The following is a 21736-nucleotide window of genomic DNA, read 5'->3' as shown; positions in this document are numbered from 1 at the left end:
TGTTAATTAAATCAACGTAGGATTCTCTTAATCTTGGTTCATTGACTCAACTCCAAGTATCCTGTCGTTATTTTAATTAATACAATTATCGGAGTTGTGCTATTTACAAAAGTAAGACATTTCAAATGATTGCAAAATTGAAAATAATAAATATAAAAATACAAAAGTAAAGGAAAATTTTCTGTCTTTTTTTGTTTTTTTTTTTTTTTTTTAATATAAAAAATCATTCGGTACAATTTTTGTTTAATCAAATATATAAAAATTACGTACGAAATTGCGAACGAATTTTTGTTCAAAGGATTGGATTTATTTTTGTTGTTTTATATTTCATATTTAAATGAAAAAGAAAAAAAGAAACAAAAATCATGAAGAGAAATCAAATGAAAAAGACGAAAAAGTTTGTTTAGTTTAAAACAGAATTATTGCAAAATAAAATAAAATAAAATAAAAACAAAACAAAAATAAAATATGTTTTTATATTCGTAAAGCTTTTCAAACGTATCCATTGACATGTCCGGCGTTTTGTAGAAGACTTTCACAAAGCATCAGGTTTTGAATCAAGTATGCGACGGGTACTTCCGCCATTCATATTTGCCTTCGTTTATTCAACCACCTATGTGAATTATATATATATGTTATATACATTGAAAGAGCGAATCATTTTTATACGAAAGTACAGTTTTTTTATAACTTTTTTAATTTTGAAACATTTATTTTTAATTTAAAAAATATTTTCACGTATGATATTTTTTCTTTTCTTTCGATACATATTATAATTAAAACACGTACTGTGAGGTTTTTTCCGAAAAGTAGTGAGGTTTTTTCCGAAAAGTAGTGAGGCTTTTTCCGAAAAGTAGTGAGGTTTTTTTCCGAAAAGTATTGAGGTTTTTTGACTCTATTGTAAGATAAATATTTAATGTTTCATTCTTTCAGATTTAACGTTTAAAATTTTATTATCCATTTAAACAAAAAAAATGTAAAAATAAATGGCAAAACTCGAATAAAAGATTTTTCCTCGAAAAGTAAAGGAGAATAAGAAGAAAAGTCGTTTAGTTTTCCCATTCGGAACAGAGATAGCAGGTGTCTACACAGATCCAGATGTGCTTACTATGCTACTTCTTCCACCCCTTTTCCCCACTCCTTTTCCTACCCCTTTTCTCACCCTTTTTCCGCCCTACGATGTTGTGAATACTTTTACACGTCTATTTCTTTTACCCCCCTACATTCCCATACACTTTCATGCGTTATCTTTACGTGACCCACCCCCCCTATGAAACTTTTCGAATATCGTCACGTTTTTTTTCTTTCCGTTTTCCCTCTCTCCCCCCCTCCCCCCGCTTTCTTCTTTTCATTTCTCTTTTTTATTCATATTTGTTTTTTTTTTGTTATGTTTATTTGCTTTGTTTCGTTCTGTTGTTTCTTTTAAATAATTCATCAACGCTTATTCAATGACGAAGAAGAATGATAAATAAATTATTATAAAAAAAAAATAAATAAAACTAACGGTAATTTGAAATTAACATGTAAAAGAGAAATTAATGAATAATTAATAAATAATAAAGAATTATTATTAAAAATTACATTATGGTATGGTAGAGGAAGGAAGAATTGTGTTTTTATGCACAATGAGAAAGAAACCAAAAAAAAAAAAAAAAACATGGTGGATGGGAGAAAGTTTTATCAGACAATCCGCACTTGATCGACTCTCAATGAAAGTCGAGAAATTTTTGTTCCTCTACATAGACGAAGAAGAAGAAGAAGAAGAAGAAAAAAAGAAAAGAAAGAAAAGAAGAAAGCAAAAAGAAAAAGAAAAAGAAAAAGAAAGATTTGAGAGAAAGGAAAGATTCGGCTTATTTTTCACGATTCGTTTTCGTAGCAATCACGCTCACGTATGGCTGCGTTTTTCCTAGAAATTTATCGTGTTAAATCGTCTTCTTGAATGGTTCGAATTTTAAAATCCTCGAACGAACAATTTTTACCTCTCAGGAAAATACTTTGAAGATATTTTTATATGGTCGATTTAAATTTTAACAATTTTATCTAACACATTTTTCTATATTCTTTGTGTATGTGTTTTACTGTTTCTTAATATTTTCATAATTATTTTTACAAATTTTGTTTGTTTGTTTGTTTGTTTGTTATAAAAACACAAATGCAAATATTAATTTATTATATTATAATATTAATATAATGCATACGTGTGTATAATATTTTTTTTTTATATAATTATTAATATTAATATTTTATATAAATATATAAATTAATACTTAAAATTAATTTAAATTTTATTAATATTATTATTACTTTATATTATATAAATTAAATATATTAGTAATTAAATATAATAGTACTATATATATATATAGTATTAATATTAATAATGTATATACATATATATATATATATTTAAAATATTAATTTAAAAATAATATATATGTCGAGAGTTTCAATATGAAATAATAAAATGAAATAAATAATTAAATATCACATAACAAGTTAATTATTATTATATATAATTGTGATTAATTTAATATCTATTACAATATAGAAGATGTTTAATATTCAATGAATTCATTTGATTGATATTCCCATAACCAAGATATTCCATTATATTCAATCATATCAAATGACGATATATTAATTTCATTAAATTATGATTAAAAAAATTAAAAATGATATCAACATTGATAATACAAATTAATAAAAAAAAAGATTATTGTTTTATCGTTTCTATCATTTGTTCTACATTTCTAAAATGCATTTGTTGTATTTATGTCATTTAAAAAACACGATCATCGTATTCGTCCTGATCCTCAGTAAATACTCTCAACAACACATTTCTACACCAATGGGGATTCACTTTGAATGCTATAATAACGTTATCTTCACCGTGCAGCCAGGATCTTCAAACAGGTTCCTATTGGTCCAATTCTATTCTCGATATGTCATTGTTTTCCATCAAACAATTATTTGTTATGCAATTATTCAAATTATATTATATTATGAAAATTTTCTCCTAATTTTACAAATTAATTTCTATTTAATTAATTTTTTTTTTTTTTTTATGGAAATACAAACCTAATTCATATAAAGTTACGTGCATTTGACAAAATTGCAAAACAAAGGTTTAATTATATTTTATAACTAGGATGTGCTATTATATTTGTGTTATATTTTAGTTAGTTTATAAAAATGTAAAAGAATCATAGAAGAATTTAGTTTAAACTTGCACAAGTTATGGTAGAGAAAATCCGACACATGGGAAAAAGAAAAAGAAAAAAAAAGAAGAAGAAGAAAGATGATATATATATATATGAAAAAGGATGGAATAATAACTATCTCATATAGTTTTATGGTTTTATGGGAATAAAGTTTCGTACAGATAGTTGAAAAGAGAAGAAGAAAAAAGAAAAAGAAGAAGAAGTTTGGTTAAAAAAAAAAAAAAAAAGAAATAGAAAAAGTCTCGAAAGACCAACATCGATAGAACTCGATGATGTGTTCTTCACATTTTGCCAAAGTGAAAAAGCATATCAAAAAATATATTAAATATTTCTCTCGCGTTATTTTAGAAAAAAAAAGAATTTCTTTCTTCTTCTATTGACAAAAAAAGAAAAGAAAAAGAAAAGAAAAAAATATTATTCAATAATCTCGCATCATCGTCTTTATTGGAGAACAATGAAAGAAAATTCTTTGTGTTCTTTTAAAAAAAAAAATTCCTACATCGTGTTGTACAATTAATTAAAAAATACCTCGGCAAAACAAAACGTATATTTCATTTTTCAAATTTCATTAGCGAATAACTTTTATCTACTACGTTTTTCTTTTGAAGGCTTTTTGAAAGGCTTCCTTTCGATATTTGTTATGTTTTTTTTTTCTTTTTTTTTTTTATTAGACGTGAAATATTTGTTAGTATCAGTTTGTTCAAATTGTTTCATTTATTTTACATTTAATTGAATTTTCTGTTTTTTTTTTGTCCACGACCAAGTAGATATTAATTAGCATTTTCAACTTCTTTTTTTGTTTTTTGTTCTTTTACAAATGACAAGAATTTTTGATGAATTATCGCATTTTTTTACAAATTATACAGGATTTTTTATCAATTATTCACATTTTTACAAATTACAAGACATGGTAATTTGATCTGACGTTGTATAAGTTTAGTGTTAAATGAGAATTGTTGAATGAGAGAGTTGTAGTCTTGTTACGTAGTACCCTTTACCTTAACAACTACAATTTTGTCTCCCTGATTACTTGTTTTAACTACTGGAAAATGGGTCTTATTAGCCTTTTACCTAAATCCCTTTAAATTTGGTTTACTAACCTTTCTCAACTGGTCGAACTACTGAATTTAGCTACTCTAGTGGTCTAGTTCTATCACTGGGGGAAAACAAAAAAGAGAGAAAAATTTTCTATAGAAAAACGTGATGGAAAAAACGTCACGAATGGTAAAAACAAAAAAAGAAATTAATTAAAAACACGATAGAGAGAAGAGAGAAAGAATTTTCTTTTTCTTTTTTTCTCTTTTTTTTTTTTCAAAAAGTATTACTTTCACGAGGAAAACAAAAAAAAAACAAAGAAAAGAGAAAAAAAAGAAAAAGAAAGAAGAATAAAATGATGAAAGAACACGAAAACATAGGATAGAGAAAAGAGAGACAGGAAAATACTATTCAAAATGTATTAATTTTATGAAGAGAAAAAGATAGAAAAGAAGAAAAATAGGAATGCAAAATAAATAGATGAAATAACATATTAAATAATTGTTGAATGATAAGAAAAAAATTTTACAGCAACACGTGGCCAGTGTATCCTATTTATGTAATATATTTTATTTTAATATTTTTTATATATAATAATATATTAAAAAACATATATAATATATAATAATACACATTAATAAATAATAATATAAATTAATTCATATATATTTATATTTTTAATAATATAATATTAAATATATTATATTTATATTTAACATTTTATTTAATATTATGGTATTAAATGTTTATATATTATTTTCTATTTTTATACTTACATATATTTATATGATTAATAGGTATAAATATATTGTATATGTATGTATATTTATTTGTATAGTTTAAACGAGCAATCTTAGTGTATGAAATGATAGCATCAAGGAAGTTATGTAAACGAAGAACGTGTATAGACGTGCTTTGATATTACCAGTTTTAAAGAGGAATCCAGAGAGTTCGTAGAAATTGAGAAAGCATCCTAGAAATTGTTAAAGCTATCTCTTGCAAAAAGGAGAGAGGAAGAGAGAGAGAGAGAGAGAGAGAGAGTAAGAGGGCAAAAAGGGCCATCTCGTAAAATGCCTAGTAAACGAGCTTAAGCTCGTGCACTCGACGCGTATCGAATCGTTGCGATTGTCATAGTCATTTATTATCAACGTAATGTCCTACAAAGTTTCTAGCAAATTTTATTTATTTTTTTCTTCTTTCTCTCTCTCTTTTTTTTTCTTCTCATTCTATCGATTGCAAACTATTCGATAAAATAATTTTTATAACTTAATACTTTCAAATTTATACTTATAATTTAATATTTATTTAATGACATTTAATATTACACAAATTTTTATTTAACACGTTCCGTGCCACGTGTACCATTAAAAATATTTATTTAATACGTTTAAAATATATGTTTATAACAAATTTAACATATTCCTATTAAAATATTAATGCAGTATAGAACAAAGCACACAAGAAGTTTTTTTTTTGTCAAATTATAATTCAGAATTTTATAGCAATATTTGTAACATGTGCAATATTGTTTAATATATTTTGTCATGTGTTTGAGGATGATGATGATGATAATGATTATTATTATTATTATTATTATTATTATTATTAGGGATAAGACTTTTGGCATCATCAAGCTTACAATTAGAGACCTATTCGAACCATTTCGACTTGGCTCAGTTATTCAGGTCAAAATTCAACGTTTCATGAACGACATTCTTGAAAGATACTCCTACGTTCCTAACATGATGAAAGCTAAGCTGTTTGCTTATATATTATCCCTTTATCTATTTATCTATTTATCGTTTATTTTATATAATATCATATATGTATATATATATCTAGAGAAATACACATACCATTTATATACTTTGTATATTACATATATAAAATATATTATTTAATTAAATATTATATATATAATATTGCAAGGTCAAAAACAAAGGTAAAATTATATTACCTATAGTATTTTTTAATTAAAAATTTATGATTAATGTCATTACAAAAAAAAAAAAAAAACAAAAACGTAATGTAATTAATTCGAACGAAGAGAGAAAGTGAGATTAAAAATATTTTTAACAAAACCGTGAACGAAATATTCGAATTTTTTGAAGAAGTTTGAAATATAAAAGAGAAAAAGAATAAAAAAGAAAAAGAAGGATTCTTTCAAAGTAGGAAAACTATCTATCTCTGACTTTTTTCTTACCATCTCTTTCTCTCTTTCTCTCTCTCTCTCTCTCTCTCTTTCTATTTCTGTAATTTTTTTTCCTTTTTTTTTTCTTTTTAGTAGCCACCGGTTACATCCGACAGTGATAGAAGATAGGAATGGCAACATGCAGCTACTTCATTTGCTGTAACCGCTGTAAAAAGAATCATTCGCGCTGCGTAAGAATATTTTTTTTGTTTTGTTTTTTTTTTCTTTTTCTTATTTTTCTTCTTTTTTCTTTTTTTTTCTATTTCTTATTCTGGCTGCTAAAAGCTCGCGGCAAAATTAACGCGAGAAACGTAGAAATGAACGTGGAAGGAAACAGGAAACCTTTATCTATTCCCTTTTTTTTCTTTCATTTTTTTTTTGTATTTTCCTTCAAGAAAATTCCCATTTTTTAATGTTTTTTTTTTTCCTTTTTCCCCCCTCTTTACCCTTTCTATTCGTGTACACACACGGCATGAAATTTATCAAGGAAAAATATTGAGATAAAAGCAACGATGAAGAGAGGTTTCCTTTTTTTTTTTTTTTTTCGGTTTCACCCCACTCTCTGAACAAACCCCTTCACCTTTTTCCTTGTTTTTCTTTTTCCTTTTTTGTAAAAAAAATCACTAGCTTATTTGTAAGTTAACTTCAATGATCTGTTGAATAACTCATTTCAACATTTTACCACCAATAAAATTCATTAATTATTGAATCTTATTGTTTAAACAATATATGGATTTTTATGAATTCTTAAAATTGTACAAAATTAGAAAAAGAACAAACCTGTCTTTCTATAAACTCGGTTCTCCTCTTGTTAGTGAAGTCATTGAAAAAAAAAAATGCTACAGTCAAGGTATGAACTTGGGTTGCTAAGAGGTCACGGTTACACTCTTCTCGTGTTTTTTTTTCTCTTTCTCTCTCTTTCTCTCTTTTTCTCTCCCTTTCTAATGCTTACCCTTTCTCTCTTGAAGTTCTTCGACGTTCGTGAGAAAAACGATCGAGGTTGTTTCGTTCGCGTGTATGTAATAATAATAAAGTAAAAATACGCTTTAATATATATCGTGAAAATATATCTTCAATCACTTGATTTGTAAAACAACGTTTATCATGGAATTCAATGCAATTCATGGATTTTGAAATGTAACCCCTCGTTGCTTTTAGGTTATCCCAACACCACCAACTTTTCAATCCGCGGATGGATGGTTAAATCGGATTTTCGGTAAGCCTTAGGAAGATTTATTTACCAATTCTTTCTTCTTTATATAACTGTACAATTTTCTTACATATATATATATATATATATATATTCTTTTATGAAAAATCAATTATATGAAAAATAAATGATCCAAAATTAGGACTATGAAATAAAACGAAAAATATAATTATAAAAAGTGTTAAAAAATAACAGTAACCTTTTTTTCTTTTCTTTTCTTTCTTTTTTATTTTTTTTTTTTTCCAGAAAAGAAAAATCCCGAATTAAATTTTCTGTTAAAGTAATTGTAAAAAAAAAAAAAGAAAAAAAAAACCATAAAAAAGAAACATTTATGTTTAAGCAACAAACATCACATCGTGTCTTTCGATTCACCTTATTTTCGACGAATGTTAGAGAAAAAAATACAAGAAAAAAAAAAGAGACAAAGAGAAAGAGAGAAAGAGAGATTTCACTATGTCGAGATACTTCTCTCGTTTAATGAAATTTTTCTTAGCTCAGTGCACCCGAAACAACTCGACACGCAGGCGCATTTAATCGTAAGGTGTTACCTTTAGCTTTTTACCACCATCATCGTTTCCTATTCTATTGCATTAAATTTCAACACCATTCTGTTTATTCGAACAGTCATTTATTCTCTCTCTCTCTCTCTCTCTCTCTCTCTCTCTTACAGTTTATTTCGGTTTTAACCAATGATTAAATGCATTATTTATTTAACATTAAATCTACCTATTCTTATCGTTAATTGTCAAATGAATGCTTACAAAAATAAAACAAAAATATATTGGGATCTGTAGCACTTGAAATACTCTATCTGGTGGCTAAATTCAGAACTAGAACAGTTAGGACGATTTACTGACAAACTGATTTAAACTACACACGATATTTATGTGTAAATACTTATATTTGTAATTTTAAATGACTTGCTTATTTATTATTGAAAGTAAAATTGAAAATAACTAATGCAAATAATGTACAGCATACTCCAGTCTATAGTTCATATTTTTGCCGCTAGAGTAATCCACGCCCCTTACCAGAGATCCCAATATTTTAATATAGAATACAATTTGAACTCATTGAATAATGAAGAAATTATTTTCTTTTATTTAAAATTATATTAATGTACATTTAATACGTTTTCATGATATTTATTACAAATTACAGGAATTTAATAATTTGTCCTCCTATAATGTATGTCTGTGTGTATTGTGGTAATGGTTAAATATTAATTTAATTAATGAAACACTCTTTGATTTCAAATAATTATCATCAATAATAAAATCTATATTAAAACAAGTATTATAATGTTTATTAAAATAGAACCTTGATATTGCTTTACTCATAAATAAACATTTATAATTACGATTTATATATATATATATATATAAATAATTATATTTCAAATAAGTCATTTAAACGATTAAATATTTAATAATTTAATTTTCAAAGACAAATATTATTATTGGACGATACATAACTGTATCGTTTATCAATAGGTTAGATTTCATTGAAAATAAATTCATTGTGTTTTCACCTAATTGCTGTAATAAATACTTTTCTTCATTTATGACAAATATTATTATTATTATTATTATTTATTATTTATTATTATTTCAATGAAATTGAGAGAAATAGAAAAGGGGTAAAGAGAGAGAGAGAGAGAGAGAGAGAGAGACAATAAATACGTTGGTGAATTAATGAAGAGTAAAGTTAGGTGAGATGGTAGTAATGAGTGAATAAAAGAAGAAAAAATACAAGAAAAAAAAAATAAATAAAAGAAAAGACGATAGGGTAATTACAGAGTTGAGAGAAACGATTCTTGGCAATGCTTTTCCCGTGTAAATTCGAGTGAGCACAGCTAATTTAAACAACAAGTAGGATTCTCCACCCATATATACACACACACACACACACATATACACACCTCTGACGATTCGATGAATCGTAATACTGAAAGAAACGAGATAAGAGTATTTTAAATGAGTATAGAAGAAAAAAACCAGATTAATTAAGATAAGGTGTAACGTATGTACGTGTTTCTCATTTCTGTTAAAAATATTTGAAATAAAATTCAAATTAATTAACACTTTACTCTGAATATCAATTTAATTTCATACTTTCTTACTCGAGTAAACGTTCAAGACCTCTAACGATGGGCCAAACCGTTCGTCAAAACTTGAAATAAAAAAAAAAAAAAAGAAATAGTTTAGTCAGAGTGGTTTTAAAAAAGTTATTTTTTTTTTTTACTGGACGAAGAAGATAACAAATGGTGAATGATATTATTGAAGAATTAAATAAACTATTAAACGTAGGCGTTGAATAAATTGTAGAAATTTGTTTCTCAATTTTTGATTCACCATATTTTAAATTTCAAGAGAAAATTATTATTTTTATACACGTTCCTACCAAAAAAAAAAAAAATAAAAATAAAAGAAAGTTTTTAATTAAAAAAAGAGATAATCATTTTCTTTTTTTTCGTTTCGTTTGAAATGGAAAATGAACAAAAATTATTATTCATCGAAATTAATTCGGGATGATTTATTATGTAGAAAAATATTATTTCTTTTTTTCTTTTCTTCTTCTTCTTCTTCTTCTTCTTCTATTTGCGAATCGGAAATTAAAGGAATCCCGGGGAAATTTAAATTAACGGGAATACTCGTCGGATGGACTGACGTAAATCGATTAGTTCGTACGATTGTTGCTATCAATTAATGAAATAGCTTTGGAAAGAACAAAAACAAAAAAAAAAAACGTCCATTTCGATTCCCCGTCATTTGATCGAACACGTATTTGCTTTTAAAATGGCACACACCCAACAACAGTGAGGGGGTGTTTTTATACCCATGTATAAAAACACCTCCTTTTTCGGAGAATTCAAACAATCAAAATGGAAAAACTAATAGAAATAATTGTAGACAAGTGTGGGGGTGGAATGGGCGTGTGTTACACTTTATCATACTCCTCATGGTCAAGGTTGAGAATGTTAAAAAAAAAAAACAACATTTGTATATTCATTCATTTTCATCACGTTAATTTATCTTTTTTTACTTTCCCTTTTACAGTGCGAGAAAACACTTTTCTATTAACACACACTTTTGCATACACACACACACATACTTATTCAATATAACTAAAACCCAGAAAAGGTCGTGTGTGTCTTTATCCGCTTCTCTGAAGTCAACAGTACCACACACACACACACACACACATACGGTTTTTGTCTTTTGTTTCCTTCCGACGGGCCACCCCCATCCATGTGTTACTTTAAAACCGTGCCCACGTGGGTTTGACTTTAGTAATCGTGCCAGAAAATAGTAATCCAAAGTGACTAGACTGTTGATTCATTAGCATGTTAATTACAGACCGTGTAACTTTGAATAAATGTTGGTTTCATGTAAATTACTAAATAAATATATACATATGTGTCTACACGCATGTGCGAAGGGGTTGAGAGAGGGTTGGAAGTTAATGTAAAAGTGAAATTTAAGAGTGGGATACCTAAATTACGTTAAAATTATTATTTATCTCTTAATTTATATTAATTTATAATATTAATAATATATATATATATATACATATTTTGTATTACAATTAATAATATAGAAAATACAGATCTTATTCTTTTTGAATATTTACTGTATGAATACTTTTGTCTTATACTGTATAAACAAAAGTTTAAATTATTAAGTTAATATTTTATAATTATTATTAAAGAATATATTATAAAATTATAATTAGTTTTATTACTAAAAATATAATATAAAATTATAATTAACTTTATTACTCTAAAAGTATATGATAAAATTATAATTAACTTTATTACTCTAAAAATATAATATAAAATTATAATTAACTTTATTACTAAAAATATAATATAAAATTATAATTAACTTTGCTAATCTAAAAATATAATATAAAATTATAATTAATTTTATTACTAAAAATTTGTTATAAAAAAATATTATTAAAATAATTATTTTATTAATTTTATTAATAGTATTTTTTGATACTTGTAAAATAATTTTATAATAAGATAATTTTATAATTATTTGTGTATTGTTACAAATCAATGCTTACACATATCCATATACACATTTGTATATATATATATATATAAATTTTTATCTATAAAATAAAAAGAAAGAAAAATGAAAGATTAAAAAACGAGGAATGTTAAATTGTAATAAAAGGTAAAACGGAAATGAAGAACTGTCCTAACAGGGACAAATTCTATTTTAGAGACAGTCGTTGACCGATGGAGTTTGGTTAGCCCGTACATTATGTACAATGGATACATCCTATTCGTGAATTTCCCATTGCTGAAAAGGAGGTGGAGGAGGCAACACATCGAAAAGCTAGGATGGTGAAACGTAATCAGATTTGCAGGGAGAGTGATGGCCTGTTCGTTTCCATTAACGTTTACACCGTCTCTACATACATCTTGTCCCTTCTTCCTTTTATGCTACATTTTGTGTAACAAAAAACTTCTTCTGTTGGAAACTTACAGAACCTAAAGAGACTTAGATAATCTCAACAATAATAAATTCTTAAATTATCAATAAAAAAAAAAAAAAAAAAAAAATAGAAAATAATCGCGATCAAAACTAATCCAATAATATTCTAAATTGAAACAAAATCACACAAAATAAATCAAATTTCATCAAAATCAATTGATTAATTATTTTCAAAACAGATTTATTATTTTAATAGACAAATTGTTCTACACGAAAAGATGCGTGTTAGATACCTAAAAATTATGAATTATTATAAACGATATTAGAATAAAATATTTAACATCGTATTTTGAAGAATGAGAATAATCATCTTGAAAAAAACTCTGCTACTTCAAGTATATTATGTAATTTATGTATCTTTTAAAACAATGACTCCATTAGATACTCCCAAGATAAATTTTAATAACATTTGCAAGGATTACAATTTAACAATGGTAGAGAATAAAAAATAACATTTACAAGAACAATTGATCGATAAAATTCATTTGACTTATTGTCAAAGTTTAAACGATTACATTTGAAATGGTAACTTTTGTTATTTCTATTTCTATCGTTTTCCCTCGTACACATTTAATTATCTTAAAAGCTTTTCTATATATCTCTAGGATAAGCTACTTTATTTCTCTTTCTATTACATTGTCGTCTGAAGTATTTCACGAGTAGTCGAATAAGAAGAATAAGAAGCAAAGAAGCTTTTAATAATTTAATTGAAATTAAATATTAATTTACGAATTTTTCTTTTCTTTTTTTGTTTTTTTTTATTCCTATCTTTTTGTAAAAAAAAAAAACCAGTTTGTAAGATTATAATTTATCAAGATAAAATCTATATTGTTAGAATATTAAATATTTATTCTTTGGTTCGTGCCAATCGTTTCTTTTCATTCTTTGGTTATTTAAGTGGTAACAGTGAGTATTAACACCGAGAGTGGTCGAACCACAAAACGCCCACATTGAAGATTTTAAGAGCTAGGGAAAAAAGCTCGATACATAGATGTTCCTTCCAGAGCTTTTAGATATAAGCTTGTGCAAGTGTTTTCTTTGGTCTATATATATATATATATCTACGTGTCTGTATATATATACATACATATATATGTGTATATGCCTATCCACATTATAACAACCCCTATTTTACCTATAATCATCTTTTTTAATCGAAAAAATATTCGAGAAAATAAGAAAGTAAAATAAGAAAGAATATCAAATTATGTAATTTAATTTAATTCTTATAAAAATGTTTTTCATTTAAAAACAAAAATAATAATAATAATAATAATAATAATATTAATTAATTGGGGAAATTTAATGTAATTGTAAATAGCTTATTGGATATAAGAAAATAAAGTGAATTATATAATTTAATTTAATTCCTATAAAAACGTTTTTTATATTTAAAACAAAGTAGTAATATAATAATAATTAATAATAATTAGTAAATATAGTAATAATTTAATAATATCTTATTAATAGTAATATTAATATAATAAATTAGTATAAATAATAATAATTCGATAGATTTAATTTAGTTGTAAATAATTTATTGAGCACGGCATGGCTCAGTCGGTAGAGCGCTCGACTCCCGCCCCGGAGTTCGCGGGTTCGAGTCCCCGCACTTCCGACATCGAACGAGGCAGGAAACATGCCCTGAGCTTGTGCTCGTCGTCGTGGCTTTGGGCTCATGGGCGTCAGAAATTGATGCCATTTGGGACCAATCGCGCCAACATTCGATGTGGTGGGCTTGTGGGGGGGGGACCGGGACTGTGTTGCGGCACTTCGCACGGAGGATGTGGCTGCCCACGGGATACCACACACAATGATAGGTGCTCCCCCGCAAAAAGGGGCCCGGGCACAATGGTTCTTCCAAGGACTTTTGAGCGCCCGATAACAAACCACACGAAAAAAAAAAATAATTTATTGGATAGAAAAAAAAATAAAGTAAATTATTTAATTTAATTTAATCCTATAAAAACGTTTTATTAAAAAAAAAAATAGTAATTAATAATAATAATTGATTGGATAAACTTAATGTAATTATAAATAGGTTATTAAATACAAGAAAAAAGGGTTAATAAAAAAAATGTTGAGCAATTAAATAAAATTAAACTGCTGATCAAATTTGTAGAAATGAATGGTTGAATCGTTTGACAAGTCACGCAAGAGAAACATGAAATAAATCATGGAATGTTAATTATAATCGTTGAAACGATCTCGCATGTATAACTGTCTCTCTCTCTCTCTCGTCTAAAACCTAAGAGAGAACTTTCCTAAATAAGAGAGGACGTTTCTACAACAGTTAAAGTTTCCCTTTCAAGCTTGTCTCCTCCTCTTCTAGAAACTTTCTCAAGGAAGAGTTTCATCGTTGGGGGTACCTTTAAGGTACTTTGCCTAATGAATGAAATATTATTCAACGACAAGGATTTATTCGTTTACAAGTTATAGATTACAAATTTGATGATATACCCTTTCGATTAACTATCATATTACCACATATCTAGTGGTAGAAATAAGTATTGATATTTTGTAATATTATTAGGAGACACAATTTATGACAAATTGCCTATAGCGTACGTTCTCTTGTGTTTCTACCTCAGTCGTTTAAATGAAGAAAGAAATAAAAAAGAAAAGAATAGAATAAAAGAGGGGGATGAGGGTAGAGGAGGGGAGGGGAAGGGGGAGGGGAAAAGGGAGTAAAAAAGAAAGAAGAAAAAACCAAAATATTCTCGATGAAAAGTATTCATCTAGTTCGAAGCTACGAGAAAATCCCCCGGTTTCCCGAGAGAGACACCCAGAGAACAAAAAAAAGAAAAAAAGAGAGAGTGGGAGTAGCAACCGTTGCAAAACAAAAAAAGAAATAAAAAAAATAATAATAAGAATAATGATAATAATAATAATAATAATAATAAAAAAGAAAAAAAAAGCGAAGAAAGGGGGAGAGAGAGAGAGAGAGAAAGGTGCCACGAAGAAGCAAGTTCAACGACCCTTTAAAAGTAATCCAACATTTCGAGAAGACAATACCGTCCTTTCTCTCATTGCATTGTCTCGCAAATACTTACACATACATATATACATACGTATGTATGTACACATGTATATATGTATATGTATATATATATCAAGCCTGGATATTCGTCGAAAAAAACTGTGAAAAGGCCTGCCAACTGTAGGATGAAGGCAAGCAGCATTTTCTGGCACGTTGCCATACGGATTTTCTTTTTTTTTTTTTTTCATGAGAAAATATACATATGTATTTTTACCTATGTGGTTGTGTTTCTCTGTGCATATATGTGTATATGTGTGTGAATATTTACATACGGATGAACGTATGAACGTATGAACGTATGAACGAAGGTGTCAGCTGATGAAAAATTTGAGAAAATTTCTCCTATCGAACTTTTTTCATATTATATATATAAATATATATATATTTTTTATTTAAGTAACATACACATGTATGTAAATTCTTTTTTTATTTATTTATTTTTTTTTGATTACGTCACAAGATTGAAAAGAGTTTGAAAATTGGTTTGATGTATGAAAGATAAAAAGCTTACGACAAGAACATGGAGTAAGAGGGGGAAGGAAAGGGAAAGGGAAGGGATGGGAAGGGGAGGGGGAGATATATTTATAAGGATTGCGACTGGATGAATCTTTTCGTATATTCATCGGAAAATCGTGAATCGATGAATTCCATTCAAAGCCCTTTTTCAAGACCCTTGCCAATCTTCCTGGGTATATACATATATATATTCAGGATATGTATATGTAGATTTTAAAACGAGTATACCGAAGTTTTGCTACGTGGCGTGTGTTACAAATCTGACACGTGGCATAACTGCATAAAAATCCACAAAGATAAAAGATGAACTAAACTAGTTGAATGTTTTAGCTTGCTCGCTAGTTTTTTCTCCGTTTTAATTCTTACACAAAAGAAAATATATAATAAACAAATATACTAAGTTTTTTTTACTTATTAAATTACATAATTGCGTATAATTTTAATTAAATTCAAATTACGTGGGACGTTTTTGCTAAAGGGTTTGTTTACTTTCAACTTTGGCAGAAGACGGAATTTTCTTTTTCTTTTTTTTTTAATCAAAGCAAAGCGTAACGAAAGGGGGAAAGGTTTAGGGTTTAAAAGAAGAGAACAAATTTTTTCTACAAACATTATTCAATATGAAATTTAAAATATAATGTTATCCTATAAATTCCAATGAAATTAAATATAAAACTTTAACCTATTAGGCAATGCTGAATTTTGTCGCAAAGCAGTTTCTCAGGGCTCAGAATTCAGGATTCAAGTTCTCTACGCGAGTACATTGAAATAAAATATTTAACGATTAAATTATAATTTTTCTTTAAAATATATTGCATATACTTTAACATGAACAATTAACTTTATTCATTAATAGTACGATTAGGTATGATATTATATTTTAAAAGATGTCATCCGCCAAAGCCACTATAGTAGCTTCATACTAGAAGATGGCGCATGATACTGTAAGATGGCATCAGAGAAAGCTACTGTAATAGCGCGTGCTGCCTAAAAGGTTAATTAACCTCTACAAGTATAATAATCGCAATATTTATTACAAAATATTTCCCAAACATACATTTTTAATCAGAAATAATTATTTCAAACGAATAACCAATCATTGCAACAAATAATAATAATAATAATAATAAAGTATTGAAATAAAGGGGGGAGAAAAATGAATATTTGTTAACGAACAAAGGAAGAGTAATATTATATTGAGAATTCCAGTGGGTTTGGTGTTCTACCTGAGAAGGTGGATGAGGTGGATGGATGAGAGATAATAGTGGAGGAAAAGGGGGAGTGGGTGAGGGGTAGAGGGGGAGGATGAGGTAGAAATAGAGGCACATTGACGGCTTACCGAGTTCACTATAGTCGTGGTTCAACCAGCCACGTTCTATGTAAGCATATAGCCTGAAGCATGCTAGCTATTGGCATCCGAGTGAGAGACAAAGAGCTTTTGATTCTGCTACGAACGGGGTATTGGTCTCTATTGGATTCCTCTCCTTTTACTATACCATATACAAATATACCTAGGTACATGTTTTCTTCTTATTCATCTCACTTATTGTTGCTCTTTTTTGTTTCATCACCTTAGTCCTTACTATTCGAAACAACTATTAACTAATCATTATACTCTCACTATCATCACTATAACTCTCATTCTCTCAAAACTTAGTTTTTCGAAGGTTTCACTTCTGACACGTATGATCTGCACACATGTTGTTTTATTATATTATTTATTATATTATAATAATTTTTAATTTTTTTCGTTTTTTTTTTTTTATATTAAAGAAACTAGGATGAATTTTGAAGTCCTTGTTAACCATCTAACGTCAATGTATTAATACGTGTAAAGCTATGTACTTACATATATGCTTGTTAGTGATGGAAAGGACGTCAAGTGATACTGCAAAACGGACGAAACGTATCGACACTCCTTCGTAGAATGATCGATGATGGATTTGTAGAATGCTATACTTCTCTTTCTCTTTCATATATATATATATAGGTATACATAATCTCGACAACCCTTTCTGTTCACGTCACACGTCGCTCGATACGACTTACAAAGTGAATCTCAGTGTGAAAAAAAAAAGAGATAGAGATAGATGGATAGATAAAGAGAGAAAGAGAGAGAAAAAGAAAAAGAGAATGAGAGTAAGGGAGTGAGTGAGAGAGAGAGAGAGAGAGAGAGAGAGAAAGATTGAAATGGTTCGACCTTTTCCTTCATCTCTTGTAGTTTAATACAATGGCAACCAAACAAACATGTATTTTTTACCTTATATATTTATTTTATTCATATATATATAAAACATGAATATATGTATGCCTTTAATATATATATGTATTTATATCTATGTATAATTTAAATGAATTCATACATGTATCTATGTATTTATGTATGTATATATATACGACATGTGTATATGTTGGTTTGAGATCAACTTTAGATCGAACGAACGGCATAGTATATATCCAATGCACGGTTCTCCGATAACTGTATGAGAAACAAAACCTTCCAAAATAAATAATAAAAAAAAAAAAACAAACAAAATATAGAATCGAAGAATATGTAAGTGTGTATATAGATTTAAAAAAAAAAAAGAAAAAAAGAAAGAAAAAGAAAAAAAATGGGAGAATAAAAAATATTCGACACGGTTCACGTGACAAAATACGTACTCGTAATATCGAGTAGTAATTCTGTCAACTGGAAAATTTTCTATTCCTTTTTTTTTTTTTTTTGGTTTGCTTGAAATTTCGAAGAAAAGCATTTTGTTTTTTTTCATGCTTTACTTATTGAAAAATTACGATCGTTTTATCATCTCTTTTCTATTTTTATTGCTTAGTACGTTCATTTGTCATCGATTTTGTTGAGTGTAGTTGCGTGTGGGGATGATTAATAAAAATAACTTAAAGTTGACTGAAATTTCTTCGTTTTGAAACACGCGACACGATACCCCCTAAAAGTTGTAAATTTAAGGTAGTACTTGGATAAATTGTAAATCCCTCAACGAGATTTATGTTCCCCTTTTAAAGTTCGAACTAAGTTTCTTGTTACTATCGAAGATTAAGAAGCAAAACAAAAAAAAAGTCAATATTCTTAAGACTATAACTAAAATTACTTTTCGATTTTTACGTAAACATTTAATAATACAACAAAAAGTAATTGTTACAAGTGATAACATTGTAAAATATTTGTAAAATACGTAACAGAATTATTGCGTATAATCAAATTTATGATTAATGCAAATTTAAATGAATCTGTTTTTTTTTCTAATGAAAAATATTAAAAAGAAAAATATGAATAATTACATACTTACAAAAATTATTACGTATAATCAAATTACAATTATTTAAATGAAATAATAAATATAATAATATAAATATAATATAAAATTAAATTAATATAATATTAAATAATAATATAAAAAATATAATAACAATAATAATAATAATAATAATATAAAATTTAAAAAACCTTAAAAATTAACATAAGAAAGATCTGAAAATTAGTAAAATATGATTGCCATTATTCGTTTGATAAAACAATTCGATTTACCTACCTCAATATTTCTCTAACACACACACACACACAAACACACATCAAACATACATACATTTGGATTCTTCTTCTTCATCTTCACACATGGTGTGATCACGATCCAAGCTTGGTTTCAGAAATGTGATCGGCCACGAAAGGTTTACCCAACGTGGCTGACTGCCAAGTTCTCTAAGGGTTATTGTCACAAAGGGGGTGAGCAGTAAATATGCCGATTTGGCTAGGCGTTCCCTAGGTCAATACATTCTTGGTAGGTACGTACACCTATTACCGTGTGTCATTGCCATGGATAGATGCCTTCTTGTACACCAATAATTTCTCTCCATTGTATTCCAACTGCACTAGTGAATAACTGAAAATTAATCACTCGAATAATCAATCCACATGGAATATTCGATTATTCATACGTAAACAATTATAATAATTGAATGAACCTATTAAAAAAAAAAAAAAAATCACACGTTGCTGTAATTTTGTTATAAATTGTTGATTTTAATATAATTATAAACTATTCATTTAATTTTATTTATCTTGAATAAATCTCAACTGCAATTAAATTCTAATTATAACACAACACACACAAAATAAATATTACAATTACAATGAGATACGTAAAATAATAGTACTCGAAAAAAAGAAATAGAAAAAGGTAAGGTTATGTTGTATGTAAATTGAAATAATTGAGTTGTAATATAGCGCTACTTAACGAAAATTCACAGTAACTGAAAAACCTAGATAACCTCAACAATAATAAATCCTTAAATTATTAATTAAAAATACAAATAATCGTTATAAAAATTATCCTACATTTTAAGTTGGAACAAATCACACAAAATAAGAAAAATTTCATTAAGATCTGTTGAATAGTTTCTGTGTTATAAGTGGTCAAACATTATGGCACTTAATTTTTATATATTATAAACAAGACAAGATATCTTTTGTAGATACATATGTGTTTGTATAATTTAATTTTGATACGATTGAAACCAAATGTTCTTTCATGCGTTATGTTAAGACGAAGTTTTAGAAAATTGTCAAGAAGTTAGATAGGATGAGTTTGGTAACATCTCACATTGAAAGCAGTGGTCCGCGTGGTTTAGTTGGTAACTAGTAGTCCACCGATCGAGTGGCTTCATTACTTGTTGAATGCACCCTATTGTCTAAAGCCGGTTGCCCTCCTAAATGGATTTCGAAGCGAGCCAATAAGACAATAAGCTTGTACAAAGGGGTGCCGCCTCTCTTGTATTATAAGGTCATTCTAATGTTAAAATACAATCTTTTTCATTATTTTACTTTTTCATTTCGTAAATATTATACACACACACACACACGTATATATTTAGTTTTAAATTAAAAATCAATTATGTTTTAAACCATGTTAAATACGATATCCAATTGGAAAATATATAATATTTGTTAATAATCATCTCACAATCTATTTTAATTAAAGATTTTCTACAATTAATTAACCTGTAAATAGACAACCCTTCATACCTCGTTTACAATGTTGTTTGTCAGAGCCATCTATCGGTAAATAACTTTTTAACCCTTAGAGTATGCAAGCCCGCACATTGATGATTGATGTTGCCTATCACTAGGGGAAATGAGATTGAATAAATTTCAATTTTTCTTCTTACAAATAAATACAATTTAAAATGAATAATAAATCAAAAAAAAAAAACGAATCAATTTTCTTATCAATATTTATAAATGATTGAAAAAGAAAATAAAAGCAAAAAAAAAGTAGATACGACGAATAATTCAACCGATACGCGAATATTTCTCATCATTTTAGTAAAGTTTAAAAGAAAATGCAGTAGTTTTGAAAAAGACAAAGAGAAAAGAAATGAAAGAGGTGGGGGTGGTGGGTGGAGGTGGAGGTGTAGGGGAAAAGTTTTAGTTTTCCTATAGTTTTCGCGTTTTACAGATAAACAATGACAAAAGAAAGAATTGAGAATCGAAAGTATCGCGGATTGACTGAGTAAAAATATTTTTCCCCCTTTTTGGGGTTTTATCTTTTTTGTAAATATATTTTTATTTTGACTTTCATTCTTTCTTTTTCTTTAAGATAAAATATAGGGTAGAGAGTTAAACGTTCGTCGTTCTGTGGTTATATATGTATATATGTTTTTGTCGCACGACTTTAAGCTTTGACATGCTGGTAGACTCGATGAATACTGCAAGAGGAATGGGCTTTGCAGATTTTCGACGTTGCACATTCATGACTAATGGAAGAAGAACTATAAAAGAAAATAGAGACAACAAACCTGAGCGCGTTTCAAGACAAAATGCGACGAGTTGAAAACGATGACGAAAGAAACTTAAGTTTTCTATGAGAACTTTAGAAAAATATAACTGCAACAACACAAAGAATGGGGGAAAAAAAAAAACAAAAAGAAAAAGAAAAAGAAAAAGAGAAAAAACTTTTCACGCTTATTTATTTTTATTTTTTATTTTTTTTTTTGTAATTATGA

The 21736-nt window shown here is 27.4% G+C and overlaps 1 protein-coding gene across 5 annotated transcripts in view; it reads left to right on the top strand.

Moving 5' to 3' along the window:
• Positions 1–21736, top strand: part of LOC107070307 (uncharacterized) — a 59498-nt gene that overhangs the window by 9476 nt on the left and 28286 nt on the right. Inside the window, exon 2 of one of the 5 annotated variants that reach the window (XM_015328375.2) lies at positions 7606–7663. The exons of the other annotated variants lie outside the window; for them this stretch is intronic. The gene's annotated coding sequence lies outside the window, so the exon portion shown is untranslated. The remainder of the gene's footprint in view (positions 1–7605; positions 7664–21736) is intronic. 5 annotated transcript variants of the gene reach the window in all.

Source organism: Polistes dominula, unplaced genomic scaffold (assembly GCF_049000335.1).
Source record: "Polistes dominula isolate Pdom_NZ unplaced genomic scaffold, Pdom_raw_medaka contig_27, whole genome shotgun sequence".
Classification (NCBI taxonomy): Eukaryota; Metazoa; Arthropoda; class Insecta; order Hymenoptera; family Vespidae; genus Polistes; species Polistes dominula.
Note: the sequence above shows the minus strand (reverse complement) of the source record. Positions and strands in the feature narration are given on the sequence as shown.